This window comes from Nicotiana sylvestris, chromosome 9, assembly GCF_000393655.2.
Source record: "Nicotiana sylvestris chromosome 9, ASM39365v2, whole genome shotgun sequence".
Lineage (NCBI taxonomy): Eukaryota > Viridiplantae > Streptophyta > Magnoliopsida > Solanales > Solanaceae > Nicotiana > Nicotiana sylvestris.
In genome coordinates, this window is record NC_091065.1 from 23,188,837 (window position 1) to 23,198,067 (window position 9,231).

Below are 9,231 nucleotides of genomic sequence, written 5' to 3' on the forward strand. Positions count from 1 at the left end.
TCTATGCTTCTATACTTTTTTTGGTCTATTAATGTTAAAAATATACCAAGACCACTGGGAATATCGGTTATTATAGTACACTATGTTATTATACTAAAATACATACTGGAAATACCAGTAATGATCAAGGATACCGGGAATACCAGTTATTGTAGTACACTCTATATCTATACCAAAGACTCACAAGGAAATACCAGTCATCATGACGGTATACTACTGGAAATAGTTGTATACCAACACTATGGGAATGCCAGTGATCATGGTATGATATGTTATACCGGGGGAATATACAGTAAAGTATACTATCATTACTTGGAATAGTAGTATACCAACACTATGGTATCCTAAAGTGTTAGTATCATGGTATACCAGTAACTATAGTATACTCTATAGTATATCAACTATAATGAGAATAACATTAACCACGCTATACGAAGAGTAGTAGTATACCAACATTATGGGGGAATACAACTAACTATGGAATACTATAATGGGAACACCATTGGTATACTTTGTAGTATACCTACGATAATAGTATACCAACATTATAGGGAAATACCACTATGGTATACTTTGAAGCATACTATCATTACTTGAAAAAGTAGTATACCATAACTATGGGATTACCAGTAACCATGGTATACAAAAAATAGTAGTATACCAATATTATGGGAGAATACCAGTAACCATGGTATGCTCTCTAGTATATTAACACTACTAAGAGTACCAGTAATCGTAATATACTATGTAGTATACCTAGATTGGGAATAATGGTATACTCCACAGTATACCAAGACCCCAACAATGCCAATAAACCTGGTATACTACAGAGTATACCAACACCCTGTAATACCAGTAATCATGGTATTACTGGTATACTTTGTAGTATAACAGTTATAGTGGAAATACCAATAACCATGGTATACTAAAAATAGTAGTATACTAATATTTTGGGGAAATACCTGTAACCATGGTATACTCTGTAGTATAGTAACACTACTGAGAATATCAATAATTGTAGTATACTCTATAATACCAAGATTGGAAATAATGGTATACTCTATAGTATACCAAGACCCCTGGCAATGCCACTAAGCCTAGTATACAACATAGTATATAGTATACTCTATAGTATACCAATATTGGGAATAATGGTATACTCTATAGTATACCAAGACCCCGACAATGCCACTAAAACTAGTATACTACAGAGCATACCAACACCCCTGGTAATACCAGTAATCGTGGTATTACTAGTATACTTTGTAGTACACTAACTGTAATGGGAATGCCAGTAACTATGGTATACTTTGTAGCGTAGTATCATTACTTGGATAAGTAGTATACCAACACTATGGGAATACCATAGTGTTGGTATCATGATATACCTGTAACCAGAGTATACTAACAATAATAGGAATACTAGTAACCATAGTATACGAAGAATAGTATTATACCAATATTATGAGGCAATACCAGTAACCATGGTATACTCTGTGCTAACACTACTAAAAATATCAGTAATCATAGTATACTCTGTAGTATACAAAGATTGGGAATAATGTTATACACCATAGTACTCCAGGACCCCTAGCAATGCCAATAAACTTAGTATACAACAGAGTATATCAAGACCCCTGGTAATACTAGTAATCGTGGTATTACTGGTATACTTTGTAGTATACCAAAGACCTCTATGAATACCAATAATCGTGGTATTCTACAAAAAATACGAAGAATAGTGGCACACCAATAGTATGGAGAATAGCAATAATGATGGTATATACTGTAGAATACCAAGACAATTTGGAATAATTAGAATAATGGTATTCTCTATCGGAAAATAGTTGGATATATTAGCACATCATCTCATTAATTGATAAATAAATTGAAAAAAAGAAAATAAGGTGAGATAAATAAAACCAATATATTGCTTGAACATTATTCCAAAAAAGTATATATAAGTAAGAGGCAGTTCAGAGTTTGCCTAGACCATCTTCTACAACTGAGATCTACAGTTTTCTAGGATTGGCTGGGTATTATCGTCGTTTTGTGGAGGGGTTTTCATCTACCACAGCTCCTTTGACTCGATTGACCTAGAAGGGTGCCCCATTCAGGTGGTCTAACGAGTAAGAGGAGAGCTTTCAAAAGCTCAAGATTGCCTTGACCACAATTCCAGTTTTGGTTTTACCTTCAGCATCGGGTTCAAATACAATTTATTGTGATGCTTCATGGATTGGCATTGGTCGTATATTGAAGGAGGGTAGAGTCATTGCTTATGATTCATATCTATTGAAGCCCCATGAGAAGAACTACCCAGTACATGATTTAGAGTTGACAACCATTGTTCACACGTTGAAGATTTTGACGTTCATGAGGTTGGATGTTTCGGAGCCTACCCGGGTTTTTTCTTGTGTGATTTCACGGTCTTCTTTGTTTGAGCGCATTAAGGTACGTCAATATGATGATCCCCACTTACTTGTTCTGAAGGACATGGTCTAGCACGGTGATGCCAATGAGGTGACTATTGGTGATGATGGGGTGTTGAGGATGCAACGCCGAATCTGTATTCTGAATGTAGATGGGTTGCATCAGTTGATTCTTAAGGAGGCCCATAGTTTGCGTTATTCCATTCATTAGGGTGTCGCAAAGATGTACTACAACCTGATACAACACTAATGGTGGAGAAGAACGAAGAAAGATATTATGGAGTATGTGGCTCGATGTTTGAATTGTCAGTAGGTGATTAGAGACCGGGTGGGTTGCTTCAGCAATTTGATATTCCAGAGTGGAAGTGGGAGTGTATCACCATGGATTTCGTAGTTGGACTTCTATAGACCTTGAAGAAATTTGACACATTGTGGGTTAGTGTCGACAGACTGACCAAGTCTGCATAGTTCATTCTAGTCGTGACCACCTATTCTTCAGAGTAGCTTGCTCAGATTTATATTTGGGAGATCGTTCGTATTCACAGTGTTCCGGTGTCTATTATGTCCGATCGAGGCACATAGTTCACATTGCATTTTTGGAGAGTAGTGTAGCGAGAGTTAGGCACACATATTGAATTGAGTACATTATTTCACCCCCAAATGGACGGACAGTTCAAGCACATTATCCAAGGATATGCTACGTGTCTGTGTCATCGACTTTGGAGTTTTAGGGGACCGGTTTCTTCCATTAACAAAATTTGCCTACAATAACAACAACTTTCAGTCGAGTATTAATATGGATCCTTATGAGGCTTTATATGAGGGTAGGTTGTTGGGCACTGACTTGGTATGATGATTTGGAGAAGGTAGAATTGATTCAGAAACAGTTTCGTACAACTCAGTCTAGGTAGAAGAGTTATGCTGATTAGAGAGTTCGTGTTATGAAATTTATGGTGTATGAGAGAGTTCTGCTCAGTGTTTCGCCCATGAAGGGTGTAATGAGGTTCGGGAATAAGGCAAGTTGAGTCCTCGATAATTGGTCCTTTTGAGATTCTTGAGAGAGTGGGTGGGGTGGCCTACAAACTTACATTGCCACCCAGCTTATTAGGAGTTCACTCGGTGTTTCATGTCTTCATACTCCGAAAGTACTATAGTGATCCGTCTTATGTATTAGATTTCAGCTTAGTGCAAGTGGACAAGGATTTGACTTATGTTAAAGAGCCAGTGGCTATCTTGGATTGGTAGATTCGGAAGTTTAGGTCGAAGAACACTGCTTTAGTGAAGGTTCAATGAAGGGGTCAACCAATCGAGGAGGCAACTTAGAAGATCGAGCATGATATGCGCAGCCGTTATTCTCACCTTTTTGGCACTTTACGTATGTCTCTATACTCGTTCGAGGATGAACATTTATTTAAGAGGAGGAGAATGTAATGACCCAGTCAGTCGTTTCAAGTCTCTTAGACTCGATTCCCTTATTCGATGCTTTATATGTGTATTTATTGTTATGCGACTTGCGGGATTAATTGGTGTGATTTCGGGAGAGTTTTGGATCAATTTGGGACACTAGTCCTTTGGTTGAAGACTTTATTAGTAAGAGTTGATCGGAGTTCGACTTTTGGGTAGACAACTATGGAATGATATTTTGATGGATCCAACAGCTCTGTATGATAATTTTGGACTTAGGCGTATGTCAAGATGTGAATTTGGAGGTTCGTAGGTTGTTTCGGCTTGAATTGGCGAAAGTTAGAAAGTTGAAGGCTTGGAAGGTTGATAGGTTTGACCGAGGGTTGACTTTATTGATATCGGGTCAGGATTGTGGTTTCGAGAGTTGGTATAGGTCCGTTATGTCATTTGAGACTTGCATGCAAAATTTGAGGTTATTTCGAGTTGATTTTATATTGTTCAACGTGAGTTGGGTAAGTTGGATGTTCATTAGTTCATTAGGCTCGAATTGAAGTGTGATTCTTAGTTTTGATGTTGTTTGGTATGATTTGAGGCCTCGAATAGGCTCGTGTTATGTTTGCTATTGGTGGGTACATTTAGACGGGGTTCCAAGGGCCTCAGGTGTGTTTCGGGTTGAGTTCGGATTAATTGTGGACTAAGAGGAATTGTTGAAAGTTTGCAGAGATCTGTTCCTTTTGCACCAGCGTTGTTTGGGCCGCAGGTGCGGCTCCGTAGACATGGCTAGTTGGCCGCATATGCAGCAATTGGCTAGGGCAGCTAGGTCCCCAGGTGCGGACATGGAAGTGCAAATGCGCAATCGCAGATACGGAATGTATCTGCAGAAGCGGATTTGAGCTGGTTGAGCAGGGAGAGCAAGTGCGGTGCTTTGTCCGCAGAACCGGAAGTGCATGTGCGTATTTTGGTCCGCAAAAGCAAAATTTCTGGGTCTTAAGCAAAGTCCGCATCTACGATGCATATTTCACAAATACGGGATCACAGATGCGACTGAAGGACCACAGAAGCGGAAAGCCTGGGTAGAATATGACTTGGTCGAGGGTTTTTATTTAATTTATCATGCTTTGAGTTAGAGAGCTCGGTTTTGGATGATTTTGAAGGATATTTTCACGATTTGGATTGGGGTAAGTATTTTTTACTTGGATTTATTATTAATTTATGATTTCAACCTTGGTTTTAGTGTTTGATTAGTGATTGAATTGAAGAAATTGGAGATTTTGGTAAAATCTTTTCTAAAATATAAATTGATGATTTGAAAGCCGATTTGAGGTCGGAATTGGATAATTTTGATATGGTTGGACTTATATTGGAATGAGTGTTCCTAATTTGTGAGTTTGGTCGAGTTCCGAGGCATGGGCGCGGGGTTGATTTTTTGAGTTGATTTTTTGATTTTCATTGAAGATCGAATCTTTATTATCCGGAATTGCTTTCTATAGTTTTTATGTACGATATTAAGTTATTTTGACTAGATTCGAGCCATCCGGAGTTAGATTTGTGCGGGAAGGTCTTGGTAATGGACTGCTTTAGCTTGTTTGAGGTAAGTATTTTGTCTAACCTTGTGGGGGAGGGGGAAGGGGGAGGGGGGAATACCTCTTAAGTGCTAGCCCTAATTATTGATTTCTATGATATGTCAAGTGATGTGTACATGATGTGACGAGCGTGTATACTGACACTATGTGCAGTTTTGACCGGAATAGACCGTAGGCTATTAATATGTCTTAATAAGATAATGAACTTTATATGAAACTTGTACAATTACTTTATGACTATTGGATCATGTTCATTTCATTGACTTAGCCATAGACATGCTTTATCTACTGAACATCCTTCCGCTTCTATGATTATGTACTCGTGCACGGTTGTTGGAAGTTATGAACTTATACTTTAATGACACTTTGGTACTATTGTTGTGATATTGTGGTACTTGACATTTATTGTTTTGCGGTACCGTGGCACTTGTGGACATGTTAAGCGAATTGATTAGGGGTGACATCACGAGGTTTTGTCGTGCGATTTATTTGTCTATGATTGTGCGCGTGGGCCAAAATAAGGGTGGCATTATCTCGGGCTGCCCACGTGGCATAATAAGGGTGGCTATAAGCGCATGTGGTGAAATAAGGGTGTCATATCATTTTATGTGCACATGAGGTATAATAAGGGTGGCATTTAATGATGTTATGTGATATTTCAGGGTGTCTTCTTGTTGTTGTGATTGTGTTGAGACGGGGTTGGTGTTTCATTCTCATAATTGTGTCTGAAAGCTTACGTGTTGCACTTACCTGAGTTAATGACAATATTTGACATTTTATCAAATGTCTTACCTCTATTTTGACGTTTTCGTGATCAAGATGAGTTTTACTACAACGAGTTATTATTACCTTTTCTAAAAGGGATTATGATTATTGTTTTCAGTTATATTCCAATTATCAGTTTTCTTCAATATATTCATTGCACGGGTTATTTATCTAGTGAGTATCACATGATTTCAACCTCGTCTCCACTCCACCGAGGTTAGTCTTGATACTTATTGGGTACCGATTGTGGTGTACATACGCTACACTTCTGCATATCTTTTTGTATAAATCCAGATACCTCGGATCGGACTGATCGACAATAAAGCTTAGCACTCACCAGAGACTTCAAGGTATTCCTGCATGATCCGACCGCATGTCTCGGAGTCATCCTCCTGTTTCACTTCTACTGTTTATGTATTTCAGACAGTACTATATTTTGATATTGATCTTGTATATTCAGTTAGAGCTTGTGACTGTATACTACCTAGTTCTAGGATATTATGTTGAGTATTTGCCATGTTGGCCTGTATTACTCTTTTTTCTGTATTAATCTTAGACTCTTTTAATTTATGTTTTTATTGCATAAAATAATGTTGAGTGACCGGCTTACCTAGTTGGAAGACGAGGGGCCATCACCACTCCCAAGTAAGAATTTTGGGTCGTGACAGAAAACATGAGACTTCTTTAGCCTTGATGCTTTAAAACCCCAAGAACAATTATGATATATGTAATCAATGAAGCAATTGTTATTGTATAGGTATGATGTTAGTTTCTAACATATGCCAATTAAAATATGGTATATTATCACAACTTTGAAAGTTAACAATAAACAGTAAACATAACTTGTTGAAACTAAGACAAAGAATACTACCTCAGGCAAAGCAGATACATCATTAGCTAGTATCTTTGATGACAAAATCAAGTGTTGGTAAACTTATTCAAATCCTAATCTCATACATACCTTCTCGAATATGATTTTTGAACTTTGAATTGGAAACTATTCTTGATTGCATGGTATTTCATCACATTACGTATGCTCTCTTTATCTTTGAATAACTGACCCACTTTAACCTTTTTGTGTAAAGAATTTGTAATTATATTCATATCATTGACTTTCATATTCTTATCACTCTCTAATTTCCCAATTGTTAACATATCAACAACTTCATCTTCATAGTGTGATGCTGCTTTCACGGTCATGCTTTGTATTCTTAGCCTTGGCACTGCAACTGATCTTATAGTCGAACAACTCGCATATGCATTATTCTCCTTGAATGTAAGATACAGGGGAAAAGCTGTTACATTTGAATTTGACTATTTCAACTTGATATACATCTTCAAAGCTATATCATTGTTTACTGTTAATGGTGGATAATCGTCTTTAACAGTATACTTGATATCAACTGTAGTCGTATACTCCTTATGAAGAGAGTTTGCAATCTAGAACTGAAAATCATCAAAATTACAATTCGATTTGATTAACATTCCATCAACTTCAAAATCTATAAATTCGATTATCATCAGACCAATATCCATTATGCTGTAGCAACATAGGTATTCAACCATTGTTATATTTCAGCTTTGAATAAAAAAATTAATCCGAAATTTGTTAAAGCGTCAACTTCCCCAAAAAATTTCTCCCAAATTCTTCTGTTCACCAACAAACGCAAAGACAGTAGGAAAGCAACGTACATATTTCAGCCATTATTATATTTCATCTTTGAATCAAAAAATTTCTCCCAAATTTGTCGGAGCTTCAATTTTCTCCCAATGTCCTCTTCTCACCAACAAACGTGCAGACAGTAGGAAAATTCTTAGGTTTTATTTGGGTTTGCAATTTATATAATCCATACGCATCGAGAAATGCGCAGAAAATCACGTGTATATCGTGTTAGGGGAAAGATGGGTATCGGGTGGAAAGATTTTGGGGGTACCGACGGTAATTAGAGATTTTAGGGGTATGACTTGTTATTAAACGTTAATAGTGGAGTATATCTGTCCTTCCCCTTATATTTATTCTATCGTCCGTAACTAATTTCGGATAATGGGTCAAAAATGAATAAAAAGACCTATTTTCTTATCTATGTTTGAAATCATAATATGATCTCTCATGATTTTCTTTGGAATCTGAGCCACACCTGTATCGAGGAAAATCAATATTACACTTGAAATTAATTATATGGCTGACATGTCAAGACACGTGGATTATTAGAAGAGTGACAGGTTGCAAAGAATACTTAAAGAGACGCGAGTCTTAATAGGTACGAGCGAAGTGTCCAGAGGACAAGAAGGAACGGTCACTCGGTTCTCTTGATAATTTGAAGAGACACCGGTGGAATGAACCAAGACAACAAAAAGTACAGATTCATTAAATCTTCAATTAATGAGCATAAACGATAGGAAACGTCATAGAATCTTCACGAAACAGTTACGATTGCCAATTATAACGTTTTATTAGTGTCATTTAATGCTCATAATGACTCTATTATGAGAGGAAAGAAATATTGTACTTAGAAATAGCTATAAAAGGGAGAGAAATAACACTTGTATGGACACACTGATTATTATTGGAATATACTTATTTACATTGCTTTATATTGCTTACTCGGCTACTTCTCAGTCTAATTTTTCCTTTCTCGTTACACAATTATTTCTTTATTTGATTATCAGTAACCCGAGTTCTTCTAAAAATAAGCTTTGACCGAAATTTCTATTTTCTGGTTAAACAACACCTATGTGCCATATTGCTACTCTTTGCAATATAGAACTAATGCAAATAATCAGAATCAAATGGAGAGATAACCAAATTATACTCTGTTTGTTTGAGTATGTGCGGTATTATTCGTTTTTAGCCAATTTTTAAAAAAGAAAGATACTTTCTTTAGAAATAATTTAAATTTAACTTCATTATCTTTTTACTATTAACATAATTTTGTATGATATATTTAAGACGATAAAATCTATAAGTCTTTCTTTCTATTTTAAATTTCATGCAATTAAATATGTTTACATAAATTATATAAAGGGAATATATGAGAGAGAAAAGACCT